This window comes from Takifugu rubripes, chromosome 19 (genome assembly GCF_901000725.2).
Source record: "Takifugu rubripes chromosome 19, fTakRub1.2, whole genome shotgun sequence".
NCBI classification, from domain to species: domain Eukaryota; kingdom Metazoa; phylum Chordata; class Actinopteri; order Tetraodontiformes; family Tetraodontidae; genus Takifugu; species Takifugu rubripes.
Genome location: NC_042303.1, coordinates 12,132,902 through 12,155,638, shown reverse-complemented (window position 1 = coordinate 12,155,638; position 22,737 = coordinate 12,132,902). Strand labels below are relative to the sequence as shown.

Sequence of the window (22,737 nt, the reverse complement as noted above, 5' to 3'; positions counted from 1 at the left end):
ATCTTATTTGTATTTTATTTTATTCTATTTCTATACTTTGTAAATACACCTGCTGCTATTTGTGTCTATACACTATAGTTACATTCCTTCATGTCTATGCTGCTATTACAATTCAATTTCCCTATGGGGGTTTATAAAGTATATCTTGAATCTTGAAAACAAGCACAACCCTCTGTGTGTGTGTGTGTCTACAAATATTTGTATTAATGAGGACCCCATGTTTCACTGTGGCTTAAGTGTTGTGGAAGAGTAACTATAGTTGGGCCATAACTCAAGATGCTCTTCGTTCAGGAGACACCTCAGGGCCCACATTACACCCAGTGAAACTCAATCACAGCCCACGCTAAATCGATAATCCTGGAGATAGTCGGTGGGAGGGAAAGAGAGAAGGATGGTGGGAGAATGTGTAGAGGAGGAGGAGTGGAAAACAATAGGAACGGGCGAGAGGGAGAATAAAGCTGAGGTGAAGGATGAAGGCTGCTCCTCCCACAAGCGCCCTTCTGCTGACTGTTTTTACGTGAGGATGAGCAGACAAAAAAAACAGCTAGAGACTGAATCAAGTAGGTTTGAAGGAACGCATGATGTGTCAGAACTGCTGTGTTCATACTGGTTTGTTTTTGAGTACACACATCACCCTCGTGTCCCCCAAATAAATGCAACTACTCTACTTATAAGCACGGTCAAAAAACAGGCAACCCCCCCCCCCCCAAACAAAGATAAAACTGAATTCAAATCATTGCTGTTGAGAAGATTTCAGGAGACTCAACTCAAACTCACCTAAACTCAAATTCATGTGCAGGTTTCCCTTTGGGATGGTGGCAAAGGTGAAAGGTCAACCCTCGACCCACCGGGTCACAGCTAGACGTCAAACCTAGACGCACCTTAACACGTTTAGAGTTCTAATCTGAAACTAAAGCGAGAGAAGCGAGACAGCTGGGACAAGAGTGCGGCTCAGAGATGGACACTCACCACCTTTCACCCCCCCATTTAAATTGGGCACTCATTTACTTTCACAGGCACCCCTTGACTCTCTCAACCTTCTAGTTGCTCGACTCTCTCTCCAGCTCCCTCTGTCTCTCAGCTATTGTGGCGTTCACCCCCCACCTTTTTTTTTTATTTTCCCCCATCCAGGACTTGTTTGTGAGTGATGCGCCGCTGATGGCAAACGCTGAGCGATGACAGATGGATATGACAAGCAGATGGTTTTGCTTGTCGTCTTTAATCACACAAATTCAGTCAGCCGTGACGCGGGGGCTCCGTCTTGTCAAAGCAGCCCAAAGTAGAGACAAATTTATCCAGCGCACCGCAGATTTCGATACAGAAAATCTGTGGGGAGGAAAAGAGGCTCCACCGTAAAGGGCGTCTTATCACGTGGAGGTGAGCGCCGATGCTAATCTGTGAACAAGTGAACAAATGAATTCTCACATCACAACACCGAGTTCAGGTGTCTTCAGTTGTATTTCTGGGACTCGCTCTTTAACATTTGAATTTGCCAGGAGAACCAGAGGTTTCTGTTAATCTAAATATATTCATCTGCACTCTTCCCATGAGCTCGTATCTGTTAATGCCAACTTAGCAACAAAGGTAATCATTATTAGAGATGAAAATGAGCTGCGACGGGGGTGCAACTAAAACAAGTTTGTCGACATTTGCAACTTCCACTGTGACAACACGCGCGCACGCCTGCACAGATGGGGGCAGGAGAGAAAGAAACCCGAGGTGTTGGGGAGCTTTAAAATGAGAAGCTAATCAACACCTAAATGACCAAGTCAGTAGAACACATTGGTGGCTGCCTGTGAAGGCGTAATATTGCACGCAACCAGTCAACAACATCCAGAAATACTGCAGATCGTACACACGTGCACGCTGACATCACCCAGAGTAGCAGATAGCTCAGAGATGCATCGACGTTATCTCCTTCCATCTCTCCCTCATACGGTATCCTTCTCTCTCCACTGGCCTATTTCTTTGCTCCGGTATCGTGACAACTACAGCACTCAATCTCAAGGTTAGCTTGCCAAGGTCAAATTGACTTTAGATTAATTAACTGTCAATTAGGGGAGTAATTGTTTCATAATGTGGTCTGCCCTGGAGACAAGGTGTGTGTGAGGGGGGCCCGGCACTGTCAGAGCTGGTTTAAGCCGATAAGGTGGTGAGTGAAGCCTCTCAGAGAGGGAGGACGGCGAAAGGATACAGAGAAAATGGGACGGTATGAGGCCGATGCCTTTATGTGAGCTGTGAGATGGCCACAGAGAGCCATAATGAGGGGAATGTGTGATAGGCTCTCCATTAGGAATAAGTGGTGGTTAACAGGAAATGGAGGGATGGAGGGCTGTTCTTTATTATGCTGCTGGATTTCTCTCTCTCCCTCTCTCCCTCTCTCTCCCTCTCTCCCTCTCTCTGCATGCATGTCTGCAAACAAAAAACATCCACACACGCAGCAGCTGTGCAAAAAGGTTTGTATTCTTCACTCAAATAAAACTTTTAGTAGCTCACACAGGGGCAGAAGAAGCAGCCGCCACCGATGTCGACCGAGCAGAGGAGAGCGGAGCGCTCTGAGAGCACGGAAATGGAATGAAAATGAGGAATCGAGACGGAGGGAAAAAACCCAAAACAAAAAGCAAAGGGGGAGAAGACATGAATAAAAGAGAAAAGGTGGGGGAATGTGTGGTGAAAATTGATGAAATGGTGATTGCCTCTTGTTTCCTAATGGCTGGCCTGCAGGGCCGTCGGAGAACGACACGTGCAGCTAAGCCCCCCCCCCACTCCTCTTCCGATCGTTACCAACAGCGTTCACCTCCGAAGACAATTGCGGATGATCCATTTAGTGAACTCCAGGCAAATCAATAAGGATTCTATAACATATTAATTGTCTGAAACAGCAAATGCAGCAACTCTGATATTCTTTTTATTTCCCTGAGGGAAAAATAGAATAAAATGTGCTTTGGTGGTGCACAGTATAGCAAGAATTTTCCATATTTTGGTGATGCTTTGTCTTTGAATGCATCGCTGTGATCTAGAACAGCTGGTGCCGTCGGGGTTTGCATCTTATTTAGTTCATTTCCTGTTTTATTTTATCTCTGTTCGCTTCCTTCCCTTGTGCTGACCTTAGGTCATTTCCTTTATGTGTCTCACCTGTGTCTCGTTACTGCCAGGTTGTCTTGTCTTCCTGGTGAGTACTGGTTCAGCTCTGCTCCTCTAGTAGTTCCTTATTTCCTTGATGTGGGGATTTTATCACTGTTGTGAGTTCTGTGTGCTGGGTTTTTGACTTTTGGACTGAATAAAGAGCACTGCTTTACCCCTGTGTGTGTCTCCAATGAGTTCCTCACACGTGCACATCAGACTGCCAACAAACCTGGTAGCCCTTCTCAATGAATGCTTAGTGCTGTATAGAAACAGTTCATTAGAAAATATTCTACATATTCAGAAAGTGTAAAAAACTGTGTCTGAGGCAGAAGACGACGACAGTATTGTGTCTTGGATCAGAAACCTCGATGACGCCAAAACAATGTTTTTATTTAATGAGCTGGAGGTCAGAGAGGACCAAGCAGGCTACAGCTCTGGAGCGTGTGAAGAGCGCAGCATCGTTTCCTGCAAAAAAAACCAACTCATATTACTTTGCAATTGTTTTTGGAGGCAAAAGTTGGACTCCAGACGAGTGGAAATCTAGCTTGTTGACCTAAAATTGAAATAAAGAAATGAAATAAGTTCTAATTAAAAAGAATCAAGCTAATTGCTGCGATGCGGCTGATCTGTGCCACAGCTGGCAGTTTGATAGGAAGCTCTAAACTCGGGGGAGCATCGCCTTTAACGAGAGTTTGTTCATTAAATCTTAATTGTGCTGTTTTTGAGAAGTAAAAGTGAAACTGATAAAGTGCTGCAGATGAAGTACAAAATCAATGTATTCCAGCCCAGTTAGCCACAGTAGGGGGGTACGTATTATGTGACTTTGACCATATTTACCATCAAGATTTTTATTATCTTGGGTACAAAGATTATAGCAGCAGTTCGGCTGGTTATGAAATTCTTAGGTCTCCGGCTTCAACCTAAATATAGCAAGAGCTTAAGTACATTTAAAAAAAACAAAACTGAAGAGTGAAAAGTTATACTGTTGGCCAGATGGAGGCACGTGGACCAGAACTTCTTGTGTCCAGAACTTCTTTTAGTGATGCGTCCTACATGGCACAGGAGAATCATCCTTCCACTCTATAAGGTATCTGTAAACTGGAGATTGCTTTCAAATGCAAGGCTAATATTGGGCTTTTCTATTACTGGCTCCAAGGGTCCTTCCTGTTTCCTGTATTTTCCTCCTCAGTCCTCTGTGGTATTACAGTTAACATTAGCCATTGATGGAGCTCTGCTTTTAAGGATAACATAGGGCTGAATTAATGTGAGGCATTAAAAACAGCTGAGCTCAAGGTGGATGTGTTTATGTGGATGGATGGATGGATGACACAGATGTGCACAAGGGTGTATGAATTGCTGGATGGGAGCACAGATGGATGTGTTGATGGAGTGATTATCTGAAAGATGAGGGAGAGGCAGAAGAAAAGTGGATCAGACAGGGCGGATTGTCATCAGATGAGCTGATGAATAAATGGGCAGACGGATAAGTAGATGGCCAGGCAGAGATTAATAGGTGCTTTCCTCGGTGGGCCACCTGCATCCTCAGCATTTAGAGGAGGATGGAGAGCAGATACTCGTCTGTAATAGGGGTAATAGAGCTCAAAATAAACCCACAAACAGCCCCTAGCTCCTGATTTTTTTTCCCATCATCCTGTCAGAACACCCGCACTCTTTTATACTCTCAGTGTGAACATTTTTCATGTTCATGCACTCTGTTCTGACATTTTGTAGAGGCACTACACATGCTCCGGTGGAACAAGTGGAACATAGTCAAATATTGTACAGGAAAAAACCCACAGCTCCTGAGTTGCAACATGATTTAGTTTTCAGGGACGCATTGATGATGTTAGAGTATTTTACAACTTAACAAATCAATACAGCTGCTCATTCTTTTACATCTCAACCTCCTTGAGGTGAGAAAGAAAACTGAAACCCTGACAGAAAGGTGTGGATCCATCGATGATTTTTGTCCAGCTCAAAGTGTAAGAACTGGTCGTAGAATATCGCCCCCTGGTGGACAAAGTCGTACCAAACACAATGTACACGCAGACGACCTTCTTTTAAAATGTCTGGTGCTATTGTTTAAGAGGAACCATTTTAAAAAGTCAGATAATTTAGAGTTTTTATTGGCTGACAGTGATTAGAAGTGTTTTATTTTATTTTTTTTTAAATATTTTCTCAAAGAATTGATAGTCACCATGAACCTGGAGACTGTGAACGCCAAATCCAAAGGTGTCCCTGATGCTGATAGCAGATGAGCTTTTTTGGTCCCCAGAGAGGGGACAGTTACTGTGTAGACACACAAACATGGAAACAAGACACGGACATGCAGTTATTGATGGAGAGGTGTCAGAGTGAGTATGCAGAAATGAACTGTACGATAGTCCGTTATCTGTCTTTCCTACTGTTGTATTTGTTGCACACACTTTCCTGCAAGAGCTGTGAAACATTTAAATAAAGTCTCTCTGAATGTGCTAATGTGTTTGCAGCGCTTTGAATCAGTTCTGAGCCAGTTCAACATTCATCCATGAGACATCAGCCCAAAACTGACTGTTTACAGTTGATCTAGAGGGTTATACCAGTTTCCTTTTTCTTGAACAGTTACCAAAGAAAAGCATTGCTCTCCTCATCTCCTCTTCATCTCCTGCTCATCTTGCTAATATTAATGCTCATTAAGCATTAATATTAATGCTTAATCTATTGACCATCATTTTGTTGCAAAATAATTGGTAATATAATAATGATAAATGATCATTATCTGTTGACAGGACATGCAGCACACACAGGAGCAGTATAAAAAGATGAGTCTGCAGGGCGGGAATAGAAAGTGGAAATCCATACAACGTAAGTACCTTTCTGTCTCTTAAGGAAAAGTTCAGGAAATATATAAGTACGTATGCACAAATGTGTTCTTTCTCTCACTAACTTATTATATGAAGATAATTTAAAATAGAATTACAACAATAATGTGCAGTGATGTTGTGCCTAAATCACAGTCAACCTCGGTTATACAGTATATTACGTTATTTATTGAGGTCACTGATGTTTAGGTTGTTCAGTCGTTACCAGCTGACACTTGAAACCGAGGTCACACCATCAGGATGTCTGACCCCAGTGACCTCATGGCAAATTGCTTTGCAGTTGCCGGTAACTCACAGAAACACATTAGCAAGCGCTCGTAGTGGCCACCTTCATACTGGGCGCACGTTAGATGAATCATTATTTCAAAAACTGTAAAGAGATAATTTTGTTTATTAGAAATGTTGAGCAACTATTGGGAGAGTTATGTGAATCCATTGTGGATGGATTTTGTCTGAAGAATAACTGAGTTATAACACAATAACACACACACACACACACACACACACACACACACACACACACACACACGGGCACCTGCCTTGACATGATTTACACACTCTTGTCCTTCCCCTCTATAACCTCCAGATTTTGCTCAGCGTGTCATTTGCTGCATGTTTTTCTCACACCGTATGATTTAAGTTGATCAATTGCAACCAAGCAACAGTGACACGACGGCGTGAAGGGATGATGATGAGGACTACCGGGTCAAACTGGTTAAGCTCGTAAATATCTGTACTAGCTTCAAACAGAAACGTGATGAACCATTTTTCCTGCTCACCTCCGCCCTCTTTAAGAAGCAGAGCTGCATCTAATAATTACATTTCTACAAGAAGAGACGATTCCTTGGAAGTGAAAGCGCGTCAGGACATTAAGCCTCATTGCGAAAATCTCTTTATTCTTCTCTGTATTAGTAGGCTGCGACACACCTCCTGTCCAACCCGATCACGCGATCCTAACGTGTACAAATATTCGCTCCGGTGATTCAAAGGTAAAGAACAAACAGACCAGGTTCAGCCATTAAACATTGAAGAACCGCAGGAGACACATGTTGACATGAAATCATAAATCAGAAAGAACCTTCGGGGGGTTCAGACGATGACCGAGAAGGTATGAAAGCAGAATAGGAAAAAAGATGAGCGGAGGGAAAAACAGAAGAAACGTGCTGCTGGCTGCTACCATGGTGGTGTGTGCTGGTTGAATTTCCTTTACATGGATGCCACGGAGAATTTTTTTTCTATCTTTAATGATTTGGTTCCACCAGGGACATACGTGGTGCATGTTGGGTAAGAACACATCGTATCTTCTACCCACCTCTGACCGGCGGGGTGAAATAAACCCCTCTGCAAAGATTTTCAGTCGTCGTTTTAAACTTTCAGAGGTCAGCCTTGCACGCTAATTGAGTTCCCGGAGGAAAATTGCAGTGCTACTGAGAAGAGGCGGCACGCACAGATAAAAGCACTGATCCTGAGAAAAGGGCAAGAAAATGGATGCACGCGTCAGTTCGAACGGCGCACATGCAGAGGAGATCATCAGGACCTCACTGTCGTTGAAGCAGAGACGCTCTAGCAACAAAAGCCCCGTTTTCACTGCTGCCGCCATATTATTATACTGTGTATGTAAAGAATAATCGGTGATAAATTCAGTTTCTGGAAAATGAATTAGAAGAGTGTCTTGGCGAAAAATGGGTCTGTCACGAGGAGATGGCAAAATGATGGCCATAATAAAACAAAATGATCTCTGCAGTCTGGGTATCAGTAAACACTGTGGATAAAATACGACCATTTGGTTATGAGCAATGTTCCGCTAACTCACCGCTGAAGCTGCCAGCCATCTTTTGTGTCCATTATTGTAAGAGCACGCGTGTGTGTGTTTGTGTGTGTGTGTGTGTTGGCAGCCTGACCTCTGTCCTGTTCCAGCTAAGAGCTTATCAGTGTGTGTAGAGGATGGTAATCAAATGTTCTAATACATGGGGCAGTGGAGGGAATATTACGGATACAACTGCAGCGCGATCACCTCTCAGTGCAGCCGGTGTGCTGAGGAGGAACAAATTCAAACCAGGGGTTCATGGTTCCATCTGAGCTGTAGCTCTTCAGCGTAGAGCAAGCTGCAACCACGGCCTGGTGGGATTTTTGCCGTTTGTAGATTTTTTCCAGACGTGTGTGTCTCTCTTTCTCTCTAAATATATATACACATACATATACATATACACAAACACATTTAATGAACCTATGAAAGTGATTTATTAATGAAATACTTTGAAGTGATGACAACTTGACAAGAAATACCTAAAAGTGGAAGAATGAAGAAGATAAAAGTGAAGCAGAAACTGGGAAATAAGCAACCAGCATCTATTTCTTGTCACTCTGCAGTTTTGTCTTATGACTTCCTGTTTTATTTTGAAACCTAGCTCTCCCCTCATTTCTTCCCTTGTATGTCACCTGCCTGATTGTTGTCCTAGATTACTGGTTGTTTCCTCCTGTTCCCCGCCGCCCCTCTCTGCACGTATCGTCTGTGTCTCCCCTTTTCTGAGTGTTTGTGTCCATCGTGGATCTAATTGATTTTGTAGAACAAAGTCGGCAATTTCTTTCTGTCCTGTTCAAAGTCCCGGCCTGACATTATGCCATTCTATGGTACAGAATAACAAAATGGCTGCAGACAATAATCGCATGTAAAATTTAGACTGAACATCAGAGACGCTCACATCTTTTCTCTCAGAGAAGGAAAGCTCCAGCCTTACGTCACCTCTAATGAGAGAACACCGTCGATGTGGTGACGCTGTGCAGAGTGTGATTGTTTAATCTAAGTTCCTCTTATTCCATCTGCTACAGTGCCCCTCTCCAGGGGTCCAGCGCCACTCTGGTGCGGGCTGTCACAGCTCCGCTCGCTGCCTACTTAAATGAACAACGCCGCCCGCGCATCAGGGTCACCTTAGGAAACTACAGCGTAAGCATCCACTCCTGTGTTTCACCTCCCTGTCTTTGTTTTTGCCACCTGTGTTTTCCAGCCTGCGTTCACGCTTTATCGCTCACACTCTTCCTCAGCGGCACAGGCGTTATAATTGGCCAACAAAGAGACATGACAGCGGGTTACGGTGGGCTGTTGTTTAGCAAAACTCTTGCTTTCTTTATTGTTTATACAGGTTGTTGTTTTTTTTCTTAAATCCTAGTAAGAAATTTTACTGATTAGTTGTCACATGTTCTCGCTGTGCTACTCTCCCACTAATGTCCTCCAGCTTCACCTGTCTTTTATGTCTCCAAGTGCCTTAATTATGGATCGCATATGGGGTCCTGTCGTCGCCCACCACATGGCGTCCAGTTCCTTGTCCTGTACTCTTCTATCTTGCACCACAAGGGTTGTTATTGTTCTCCGTAGCACCTCCACTGTCAAATATGTTGCCACCCACCCTGGATCAAGACCTGCTTTAATATGTTCAAGCAGTTTTTGACGATACTAATGAAGAGCTCTAAACTCATCTGTTGTGCTTCGGTATTGGATCGACTCGCTAATGTTTCTGTAAGTAGTCACGTTGAGCTCATAATCAAGTACTTTTTCCTCCGTCAGGTGAGGTGATTTGAAGCACCTCGTGCATCCAAGACAGTAAATTTTAGAACGTTTAAAGACGGTTTCTGTTCTTGTGCGGTCAGCTAAAGAATCTGTTCTGGTAATTTAGTGAGTGAAAGCTCATTGTGGACCGCTTGGGTCCTTATATTAAGCTTTGTGTTTCGTTGTTTTTGAATCTTAAAAGAATTTACAGGGTGACTAAAAGAAAAATGACTTTTGATCCCTCAGACAGCTGAAGGCCATTTCTGGGTAAATTCTTTCTTTTTAAGTAACACAATGGTCACAGGTTAGTTTGGAATGCCCTAAAAGAACGTGTTTGTGTTGCATTATGGACAAAATATGCGTATGAGATGTGTACCGAGTGTCTTATTTCAAGGTTTGTTTTATCTTTTATAGTTTAAAGGACGGTTGACTTTCCTCAAAGGCGCTACATATAAAATGTATGATTAATATCGTTGAAATGGACCTCAGCATTACATTAAAGTCCTGGTATTATTACTAATTGCACGGTAATAATCCCATTTCTTTCTTAGTATCAAGCGATAGGTCAATAGAGATCAATACGGCAATTAATCCCCTCATTAATTGACATCAGTTGCTGAATGTGATCAGGTCAAAGGTCGAAATAAAACCGAGAAGTGAGCACGGATTGTTTCAGTAGTGAGTAATGTATGTATGTATGTGTGTATGTGTGTGTGTGTATACTCCCTCTCTCATTTACAGATGGATAAAAACTGAATGTTGCTGCCACAGCTTTCAGCCTGAAGAACCTTAGCGATGAATTTAGGCCTTTAGCTCACAGCCCTGATCTGACAGCAGCAAGGCTGCCTGACGACCTCGCTCACCGGCCCGATAGGCGTCGACAAGGGGGTTGGGAGGGGCACGAGGGTGGAGTTGTGTGATGCAGCGTGATTCTTGTTGCAGTTATTCTGATCTGACACGGAGCTGCAGAGCAGCAGCCTTAATGCTGAGCTTTCAAGGTTAAGAAGCCCCCCGCTCAGACGACTCATGTCGCTCTGATGATGACTTGACTCTGAAGTTAAATACATTAAATATGTTTTATTATTTACACGCTGCTGCTGCGTATGAAGTTCTGCGAAAGGGCACTTTGCACGCAGCATACTCGTCTCATCCCTTTACTTTAATTTGCCACTCTGACAAGAGGGGCCACAGTAAGTCAGAATAATACCGGTGGGGGGAAGCTAATTAAATTGTGTGACTGCCCATGGAAGGGGCTGATTAAGTGCAGGGAATCAGAGGCCACGGCCGCGACAGCAGGTCATTATTATCTCTATCTGGACATCTTAAAACAAGTGAATCTGAAATCACATGGCATCAGAATATAAGTGTCGGGGAGGCTTCATTCTCAGTGTGAAAGAGTTTGCAACCTTTAAGGAGTTCAAGTCCCCACAAGAACAGCTCCCAACGCCACTGGTCTCTAACACGACCGGCGTTTCATAGTGTATTTGTGAATAGAAAATAAATCTGAATTGAAAATATGCCAAATGGGAATCAAACCTATATCAAAATTCGATTGGTACTGTATAGTCCTCACAATAGGACGGGCATTAGCATGATTTTGGTGCTCTATTATGCCGGATTCTTTAGGAGTATGCTCTCCAGGTTCGGTCAGTAGATTAAAGCAAAATGATGTAAATGGACCTTTCACTGGATTTGCTACAAGCCTGAGCACCGAGGCGATTCCAATTTGTCGGGACACGTCGCCAGCTGCTAAATACGAGAGTTAATGTTGCGAGGCCCCGAGTTCTACATCTTCCTGCCACTGCTGCCCATCCCAGACTTGATTACTGCAACAAAGGGATGTTATTAATCAAGCACCACTAGAAACAGACACACACGCATGAAGACACAAACCAGTCATTCTCAGTTAATAAATGTACACCAGACAGAACAATTCAACAGTGCAACGTTATTCTGGGCAGATGAAGTGGGAACTATGGCATGCTAAAGTGTGTTTTTCCTCAAAATGTGGTTACCAGTACAACGTATGACTGTTTTGAAATCATAACTGTTTCTATCTGTTTCTACATGTGATCCATCTGTTACTACACAAATATTGACTGTATGCTGTATGCACACAGAACATCAGTCTGATTTATCAGGTTTGACTGTAGCAGGACAGTAATGTTCAACCCATAAACCCACACATACGGCCAAATTAGCCCATGTGCCCTGTTAAAAAAAAAAAAAAACACCTATTATGGTTGTGATGGAAATAGGAACTCAAAATGGTCAAAGCAGACTGAGGGAGATGGGTAATGTGAGCGATCCCTCAAATAGCAGGAGGAAAACTGGCCCGCGACCATTTGCTGCATTGCTGCTCCCACAGAGAGGAGAGTTATTTTTCACCGAATTATCTCCCCCTAATGATCAAGGGACTCTAATTAAAGGCGTGATTAGGGATCGCTCTTAAGCACCTTATTGGAAATTAAGTACAATCCATTCTGCCTGACAGCGAGTTTCTGCAGACACACGTTCACTGATCATTATGATCAGCAGGGAGAAAGAGAGCGTCCTGCTTTTTAAGTGAAGGCGGGCAGGCGAGAAGAAGCTGCTATCCACACACAGATTTTTGCAGCACCATTCCAATGTTTTGATTTTATTGTGCATTAGAAAGGAATACAAAGTCCAATCGAGCACCGGAAATTCTCCCTTGTAATACGGGAGGTTGTGCTTTGTAAAGCCGTGGCTCTGCAGTTCCATGTCGACAAATTGATGTGAGTACCGCTACCTCAGCGATATTTGCAGGTTCCTGGCCTGTAGGTAGTCGCGTCATGCATGTTGCCCAAATATTGTGCATTCTTCAGAATACAAAGCAGAGAGGAAAAGCAAACATTCGTCTGGTCAGCAAAAGTGACGTATGCTGCACTGGAGACTCCAATGGTTTTAAAAGCATCATTTAGAATATCTCACACACTTTGTTTCCAATGAACATGATCTGACTCCAGCCTGCTAAAATCACCCAGTCCTATTGAAACTGTTCAAATTAGTGTGCGCGCACGCACACACGCACGCGCGGTCGCATCTAAATACACAATGAAAACAATGATATTAGAGTATATCGATTAGCTCCATGTGTGCTGCAATAACCACCCTCGAGCATCGATCCCCTAATTCAGCTGTGCATTGCTGGATTTGCAGTATTAAAATGCTTAAAATGTCTTTTCCGGCTCTGTGAATACGCGTTTGTTAGTTTTGCCGACTCAGCGAGGGTCCACATGACATCTCTCTGCCTTCAGAGCGGTAAGAAACTACTTTAACATATAGAAAATGCATCTCGAAGATTCCGGTCCACACTCTGAGGTGGAGATGCATGTTGTGCATTTGTTTCTTCGCTCCCAAATTCTGGCCAAGTTTTTTGAAAAGGTCATTCCTATCTTGTTAGAAATGAAAATCCTTTCAGAGAGGATTCGCTACCCTTTCGTAACCTTTATACAAGAAATCCCATCGGGTTGACTCATTGTGCAACGGAAAGCCTCATAAATCTATATTCCATGCTAAGGATGCATTTAATCAATGAATTTGGGCACTTGTCTTGTCTAATCACCAGGTCACACCCATTGATCATGACAGCAGGGTCAGAACTGGAAGCAATTACCAATCCTGCAGAACATGCCTTTATTGGGCAATGTGTGCTTGTGCATGTATGTATTTGACAAGCTTTATAGCTGCGCTATCGGTTGCATGTGTTAATGAGCTCCTGTGGAAATAAATAGATTGCTGGGGCTTGGGCTTTTGCTGCGGGAGTGTGAGGAGTGTGTGCAACTTTGTGAGCCTGTGACAGGAAGGGTCAAATATTTCCCGAGGGGCTGAAGTACTCCTGACCCTCCTACAAGACCAATTTAACCATTGGTTAGTTGTGCGCGGCATGGGGTTGGCTGTCGATGCTTGGCTGACACCGTGTCTGAGGCTTGTGGATGTGTTCGGGTGACATCTTAACTAGGGCTGCTCCTATCAATTAGAGTGAGGAGGAGGGAGAATGCAGCACCAAGGGGAGGCCAGAGGTGAGGAAGAGGAAAAAGGGATGCAGCACAGAAACAAAGGGATGAGACAAAGAGGTGGGTGTTTGGTGAAGCTGTGTGATAATTACACTGTACATGAAAAACCTCAGTGAGCTGGAGCATAAGAGAAAATGATGAAGCACAGCTGCATCATCATTAAACGGGCATCTTATAATTCCTTACTTGATCTAAACCTTAGATGAATAAAGTTTTTATCTAGAGGGGCATCATTAAAGGCGTAGAACTTTAGGTGGTGTAGATCTGCATGTGGACCTGGAAAAGGCTCATATTCAGGTTCTTTAGGGTATTACAGGGAGGGAGTTTAGGGAATATGCTGATGTCATAGGGTTTTTTTTGGAGTTATCTACTTTAAAGATATATTCTCCATGTCTTTTTGAGAGGCTGGTGGTACAGTCGTGCGCATGTTCTCTTTCCTGATCTCCTACGTCCTTCGGCTGATCCTCACCAGATTGTTCCTAATTGTAAAACACAAGCTGTCTCTCCCGTTACTATTTTTGGTGGTTTGTGATTTTCAAAATGATTAATTCCTTTATGTTTCCATAGTTGACCATGTGTGCGTCATCTGAAGTCTGAGGAAATGAACCAACCCCTGGCATCGAGACGGGTCCTGCAATTCAACTCCCAGTAAACAGTTAACTTGTGGGTGAATGACAGTGTTTGTCCACTAGCCGATGGGGGTTGTTGTCTTTATTTGGTGTCTGCATTAACGAGTACAGTCCCCACAAAACATGAATGTTCTTAGTCTGATTCAGAACATAGAGGTTGGATGTTCTCTCCCAACACCTACATAATATTTCTCTGGTGTCCTCCCACATTCCACAGCATGCACGATAGGTTGACTGGAGGCCCTTAATTGACCCTCGGTCTCCCCTAAGGACACTAAAGCGTCCCCAGTAGGTGTGTGTGTCCTGTGAATGACAAATGCCCCCTGTCCAGAGTGTAATCCATTTCAGACTGCAGCCCCTCCTGTAACTCAAATTAGGAAGAAGAGTGTGGATGGGTTCAAGATTGAAGGCTTATTGTCAGAGGTACAATAAGAAAACAAGGTTCCCTGTACAATGAAGTTATTCTTTTGCTCTCTCTGTGAGGAATTCCAAACAATAAGCCTCAAGTATAAAACATGCAATCACAGCGGCTGTGTTCGGAGTGGGTGGGGTCATTGAGGACGGAGGCAGCTCTTCTGTGGACTCAGCAGTGGTAGATGCTGCAGGGACGGCAGTGGAGTCCTCTTTCTAGTCAGCTCGGGCCACTCTCTGCAGTGCTCCGCAGCAGTAGTGCTGTCGCAACACACGCTGAGGCCTCTGGCCAGGATGGTGAGAATCTTAGGTGATGTCCCAAGCTTCTTCAGTCTTCTCAGATAACACAGCTTCTATTGAGCCTTGTTGATCAGCTGTGTGGTGTTTTGTCCAAATGAGGTCCTCACTGATGTGGATGCCCGGCTGCCCGGGCTTAAAGAAGAGAGGGGCTAATCTTTGTGTTGTAACTCTCAACGGGTTTAAATTTCAAATTTCATCAAAATATGTTCAAACTGCTCTTTAATTCATGTAAATCATTGAACATATCACTTTGAACTCACTGATGGCTCAGAAAGGATGATGGGTTAATGTCCCTTTAGAATGTCCTCTTCAGGCTCGATATTGCTGATAGGCAAGTGAGCAGCACATGAGGGTTTTAAGCCAGCATTTGAAAAGGCTTTAATTTGAAAGAAAACAAGCATAACTTCATAATTCAGCCTCAGTAGCTTGGTAATCCGGTTCTCTGAAATAGCTTCATAGTGATTAACTGACTCACCACAAAACCTGCTGTAATATTTTCAGCCAACGACCAAGAAATTTGTGCTCACAAGCCAATGCTTTTTTTTTTTTTTTTTTTTTTTTTTGGAGCCATTTGAAACAACCCATAATCCTGAATCAGGACGCTCTACTTTATCTGATTTAGTTTCTTTAAAATGTTTTATTCTGTTACACAACAGCTGTAATTTGTGGAACTGTTAAATGACGCACAAAAATCTGACATTTCTCACAACATACATTGCATAACATTACATCAGTTGCGGTTCCATGATGAGCATAAATGCTGTCTGGCAAAGAAATATGATTACTTGAAATGTGGGGGGAAGCTTGAGTGAAATAATTAAAATAGGGAAGTAAAACCATGCCATCATAGCAGATATTGTAATACATGCGGTTCATTTAGTGGGTATTTTATCACAATCAGCCTGAGATACAGATGTAGTGGGTTGCTTGTGTATCAGTCAGTCCCTCATCAATCTTTGCAGTTCTCTCAACATGGTGAAGAAAGAAAAAAAGAATAGCTGCATTTAATTAATGCACTGCCTCCTTTGTTACAAGGCTGCTCAGCATCTTTCAGCCCACCATGCAAGAGAAAGAACAGGAAACTCATTCATACTGAGGATGCATGGATTAAAAAAGGTGGAGAGGGGGAGGGAGAACAATGCTGGAGATGTAAAGAATCGAAGGAGAAAGGGAGAGAAACAGAAGGCTTTAAAAAAAAAAAAAAGAATGGCCGAGCAGAACGGGCTGCATCCATCGGCAAACTTTATAATGAAGGCCTAAGTTTGGCAACCGTGATGGATGAGTCAGGAATGGTGTTTGTCACAAACACAATCTTCTTTGAATCGCACCGCTGTTTGCTTGTTTCCAGCCTTTGTGAGCTCAACCATCAAGAGTGCTGCCGTAATCAGGCTGTTAGCAGTTGATCTGACAATTAACTGTGTGCAGAACATTTGCACACATGTACGGCACTCTGTTATCGTTCATTATGTTTGACAATTAAGGCAAAGCAACACCATCAATATTGACTCGTTAACTATGCTAAAATTAAAAATAAATCCTGCATATTGTCTCATAATGGGAAAGTGAAAACTGGTTAGGAAATGTGGATTTATTAAAATATATATATATATATATATATATATATATATATATATATATATATATATATATATATATATATATATTCAAACAGTATATATATATCCGCCTGTCTTTCGCTTCACCTTCTATGTACCTATATATATATATATATATATATATATATATATTGTACTGCCTCCTGAGTAGTTTGAATATAAAACTACAAATTTTGCATAGCAAAAAACTGCTGAAGGGAAGAGCCAGAACAGTTCCTGGGCGGGGCAGTAGCCGGTGGTCAAAGCCAGTTGCCTCTGCTGGTGCTCTTCAGAACCAATACAGACACAAAGCGGGGGCGCTCTGAAAAGGCTGACACCATGTCTCTGCACAGTCACCAAACACGCCAACAAAACATCTGGCAACCCGCACCAATGCTCAGCTACTGAAAAGACCAGGTGCAATACAGTAATGCCAAAGCTCACATGCAGAGGATGTGCACGGCTACACCTGTAGATGAGCGTGTTGGGAACGTGCAGGCAATCAGGGCGTAACAGACTCCGCTAACTCGGCTAAGTAACAGGCTTCCACACTGTGCATAATGCCAGACATTCCTCCTTTCTATTATTATAATACTGCGTGTGTGTGTGTGTGTGTGTGTGTGTGTGTGTGTGTGTGTGTGCATGCATTATGTACCAGATTTATTTCTTTGTGACAAGGCAGATGATAGATAAAAAGTAAAGTAAAAGTTCTACTTAAATCCTGTGGTTTACATTAATGAAACATCGCAAATTGCATTAAAGTGTTTTGCAACGTCAGCAACACATCCTGGTGTCTTATCAGCCACCTTAAAGTGAGCATCAGTCCTTCATATAGTGAGTATAGACTCGCATATTTAAAACATCCAGAGATTGTACGGTTTAAATTAATATCTCATTGCATACTCTAATTAAACAGAGGGCAAAGAGAGTTTAGGTATATGAGTGCTACTCTTGGCTGTAGCACAAAATGAGTTACTGAAATCACTACAAAAACAAAGCACACTCAAAGTGATCCGAGTTTAGTCCCAGGTTTGAATTTTTACATATAGGTGTCACAATCCGCCTGTCTTTCGCTTCACCTTCTATGTACCTTTCCATTACCTCACCTGTCGGCCCACCTCTCACCCAGTAATCAGCGGCACCGGCATCTCATTCACCTGTAATCAGCCACAGCATTTAGGTCACACATCCACACGTGCCCATTGCCAGATTGTCCTCTGCATTATGCACGACTTTCCAGCATTTTTTCCCTGTCTGCTTACCCAGTACCGACCCAGCTTGTCCCTGACCCGTCTCTGCTGCCTCAACCCCGGAAACCCGACCTGCCACCTGTCCCTGGTCCACGAATTTGTGCATAAATCTATTTTCCATCCCTGAATTTGAGGTTGTGTGGCGCTTGGGTCTCTGTCCGAATCTTGTCATTAGGTTGTATTATTACTGATTTCGATTTGCATTTGAACAGGAAAGTTCATTTCCACATAATTAAAGTGACTGAGTACATTAAATGTAATTGAGCCAACATAAAGAACAAACATGAGGTGAAGATGTGATCATTTTTTCCAAGGTGCCCACAGTGCAACACCCACAGTCTGCTCAGTGTGAAGGACAAACAGCGGGGTCCATTTCTCAGAGATGTAGGTGGCCAGCTGCTGGCCCACCCATCAATATCATGCAACTATGTGGCGCTGAGCTGCCATGTGTGTCCCCACAGCTTAGATCAATAACACCACCAGACTGGGCAGCCCCTCGTAGCCTCAACCCAACCTTTGCTCTCTGAGGGATTATTGTATGGGGGGGGGGGGGGTCATCATCATTATCATATACCCCTCTACAAGGAAAAAAACATATAAATTCAATTCAGTGAATGACCCCTAATGGCAGTGTTTAGATGGGGCTGATGATGAAGCATCATGTGACTTTTCTATTTAAAGACAGAATGAGGTGAAAGTTACAGGATGACGCTGATTTGAATTTTGACCGGCAAAAACAAAATCGATGTCTATATTTAAAAGTAAGTCACCACTTTTGCACACCTTCTCCGAAACAGATGGAAAAGAGGACACAAAAAATGAGGAGGAGGGTGGTGTGGGGGGGTTCACCTTGAGAGTGCTCATCCATTACAGGAAGGCTGAGGCCCGCTCTGTCACACTGTCACCGTGACGCCGCCTCCGAAGCACCCGAAAGGTCACCACTTCGCTGCATCGCTTCGAACAGGAAATGTAGACGCAGACACACGTGCACGCACCCACACACACACACAGGCACCCACACAGACACACTGCAACTGTGTGTTTATGGACGAAAAGGTGGATCGTCCCATCTGCTTCCCTGTCACCAAGTACCTGCTGTTAAATAGACACAAATAAACAATATTCATACACCTACTGTACACCGGATGATGTTCAACACCAAGCCTGCAATCCTTCGCTGTTTCTGGCAGATATTTTATTTCATACTTGAGAACAATGACATGAATTCGACTTCAGCCTTCACCTGCAGGGAATTTGCTGCATTTAAAGTGGGTCAAGACTCAATAATTAGTACATCTGGAATAATGACATTTCCACGTTTGAATCGTCTTTTGTCTGTGTGATTGTCTGAGTGGGGGCAGGTGTAGAGCAGCCACCAGCTGCAGCCCATCCTGAACTGAGGATTGTTTCTTTTTTCCCAACCAAAGATGTAAATTAGATTCCTGCACTTCTTACTCCTTGTTAGCAGGATGCACAAAGCCACCGGGTGGATTGCAACTCATTTAATGGGTCACGGATGCACACATTACATTTGGATGTGGATCAGGAGGGTTTTTCATTTTAATGTCTGTTTGCAGTTGTTGATTGTGTAATTTTGTATCAACTTCAATGAAACTTTCTTCTTTTCATTAATGATTAATTCAATACCAGGAAGAACCGTAACAGACGTTATTAACTGCAAACATATATTAAAGGTTGCTTATTCAAAACATCAGGAGAGTTTCTAATGACTGGCATCACATGTGTTGCCTTTAGAGCTTTTATTTTGAAAGAACTTTGATATTAAACGGGTGATTCCTTCCAGTAAGCCGTCTTTAAAGGTGAAGCATGTGTGGTGAATCTGAGGTCATTTTTTCTGTAATACTTCAGAGGAAATGTGGAAAGTTGACGAATTATTGAATCGCTTGGAATGAATTAATATTAAAGGGCTATTTTCAGAGAGATCTTGTAATTTTGAAAGTGTTTGTTAACATCTTTACACATCATTCTGCATTGGTTCTGGATTTTCACTGCAGTTTTCGCTCAGTATGTATGATGATGTACGGAGCCACAGTAAATCCTTCCAACGTTAATACAACTCTCATCTCACAAATTTGAGTTTAGCTGGTTGGACAACGCACATCACCATAACTAGCTATAGATGAAGACTACTGATTGTGACAGACATCTTTAAAGGATAAACCTTAATAATAATCTACTCATTCTTAACCAGTCACTATCGTAAAGTTGTTCATAACTCTGAAGAATGACTGAATAATGAGAATAATCTCAGATGAAAGATATAAATTTATAGATACAAGTTGGATAACATATCTAAAATATTCAATAGAGCTCCATCTAAAATATTGAATAAAAAGGGGGAAGGGGCCAATATCATTAAATTCTATAAACTAATCTTTAACCCACAAGACTGAAAAGATAGAATGTGATTTTGTAAAAATCCCCCATATCTTACAAAGCAGGATTATTTAATTTATTTATCTTTTCAATGCTCAGTGACCCTTTGGCTCCATTTATATTTTCATTTCAAGCCTATCAGTATAAAATCAGGATAAAAATGTTTCTATTTTCACTGCATTCAGTGCACGAGGTGACATCACAGATGTGATCACGCTGCAGTCCCTGTTTTCTCTAGGTTGCATCACCATCAGAGTTTGGTGATAAAGCATCTGAAACCTCTTTTATAGCTACACAAAAATATGTGCTGGGGTACACCATGTGCACAGTTTGGAGACAGACGAAGAGGCGTCCGATCTGTCTTGCACCCAGCACATGGTCGCACGTCCTGCGATCAAAATGAAGACAGACGGCTGAAAGTTATAGGCTAAAGTGCGCGACTCAATGAGCTGGGTGAGTGTTCGACGGGCATTCTTTAGAACCTGGAGAGAACAGGTGGTGTTATGATATCAGCCTGGTGCTTAGGAGGCTTTTTAGCACAAATGTTCATCTAAGCGTCCAGTTAGCAGTTACCACAGCATCTGTTTGAGGAGAGGAGCCTCACAGTGGGAATTTTTAGACCATCCGTAATCCAGGACTCCTGCAGACCTTCGATTAGTGGAAACCATTATTAAGTGTATACCAGCTATACTCTTTCAGATGGGTTTTTTTCTTTTCCTGCCTAATTTAACCTCAAAGCTTTGTTACTGAGATCAGCACCTCTTCTGTGCGCGATGAAGAATAAGAAGCAAATCTGTCAGTCCTCATTTAGACAGATGACAAGCAGACAGTTCCAGTGGTTCTGCAGCGCCTACTGTGAACGCCACTCATCTTCTTATTAACTCAGAGGTTTCCATAGCAATGAATAAATCGCCCAGTCTGAAATGGAAATTCCCGGCCCAGTTGCATTTGCCTCTGAAGTGCTGGGATCAGAATGTGTGTTGAAAGATGATAAAACAATTCTTCAGCAGATCGGAAAGTTGAATGAAATTTGGGTCATGAGAGGAAGCACAAATGTGACTCTGGAGGAAGTGAAGCCATGTGATTTTGAGCACGATGACGCCTTTCTTTATTTACTGGATCAGCAGGACACTGTTGCAGTATGTCTGACTTTGGTCAGTTTTTGTTTTGTCGTGATATATATATATATATATATATATATATAAATTTATTTATTTTTTCAAATCTTTTTTTCAAATTTTATTTTTCAAACCAAATAAAATAACGAATAAATCTCTAAATTCCTCATGAATAAATCTAACCATACAGAAAACTGCTGTTTTCCACTCCAGGCATATAGTATAGAGCCTTTACATTCCACATTCATCTAAAAACAGAATATTTTTTGGTTTATAAATTTAAAAAAAAATAAAAAAAAAAACATTAAAAATTAAAGATACAAAGCTTTATTCTAAATTTTAGCTCTAATTGCATTGTTCTGAAAATCAGTGGTTCTGCCTCACCATCAATTGGTGAGGCAGAACCACTGATTTTCATCACAGGAACATTCATAACCAGGATTTTGAAAAACCTTTTTGAAAAACTTTTCCACTGGCCTGAAAAATACTTCCTAGAATGTGAGAGTGTGTGTGTGTGTGTGAAGAGTCCCCAGTAGAGAATTGTTACCAAGAATATAATTTCGTGATCACAAAATTTCTCAGAAATGTTGATAGAAAACACAGTAATTATGTAGTTAATGTCTGAGAGGGAAAAACACACGTCTGCAGAACTGAACACAACTGACGTTGTCAGATGAACGTACCTCAAATCAGGAGGCCTTGATAGAATTCAATGGGTGCACATTTTGATATAATAGTGACCTATTACTTCTGTCTTACAATCCATATGCTAAAATTGCACTCTCCCTCCAGTTCCACAACAGTGGACCACTGCAGGGAGACCCGTTAGTCAGTGCTCAATTTCAACTAATAACCAAAACCTACTCAGAAGCACCAAATAATTAAAAAGAAAACATGTTTAAGCTGATGTCACCTCTGTAGACATTACCTTTGTTAAGGTAAGTGGGCGGTGACAGCAGCGTTAATGTTGAGGAAGCCTCTGCTCGCGCTTGTGCATTAGCACTAATAGCACTAATGTAACACACTGATGTGAGTAGCACCCCAAACCCTGAGTCGAATGCTGTGTTAGACTTAAAAATAACACAGCTCAGGTCTCAGAACATCTCACCAAGAACGTGTTCAACAGTGCTGAGAGAATCCCTTCTGGTACAGTGAAATGTTAAATAGATGAATGTACTAGATGTTTTATTGTATTAATGTATGTTGGCTTATGCTCAGTCAATTAAAAACAGTCAAAAAGGTTTAGAGGCAGGTGGAGGTAAACACATATGGAGAGTAAATGTTTCAGTGTTGGGTCATAAAGTCGGACTGTGAAAAGACATCGAGAGACAGGAGGAAGCACAACTTAATAAGCGCCGGGACGCTACAGCCAGTGAAACCTGTAGAACTCTGGCTGCAGGTGGAGAGAGTGAGAAAAAGAAAGAGCAGCTCTGAGAGGAGGAAAAGGTTAATTGTGTCTAAGAATACTT

At 42.4% G+C, this 22,737-nt stretch overlaps 1 protein-coding gene across 1 annotated transcript in view; it reads left to right on the top strand.

The window, feature by feature from the left end:
- Positions 1–5,899: 5,899 nt before the first annotated feature.
- The window catches only part of nxph4 (neurexophilin 4), a 63,228-nt gene continuing 46,390 nt past the window's right edge, over positions 5,900–22,737 (top strand). The window contains exon 1 of the mRNA XM_029827161.1: positions 5,900–5,970. The gene's annotated coding sequence lies outside the window, so the exon portion shown is untranslated. The remainder of the gene's footprint in view (positions 5,971–22,737) is intronic.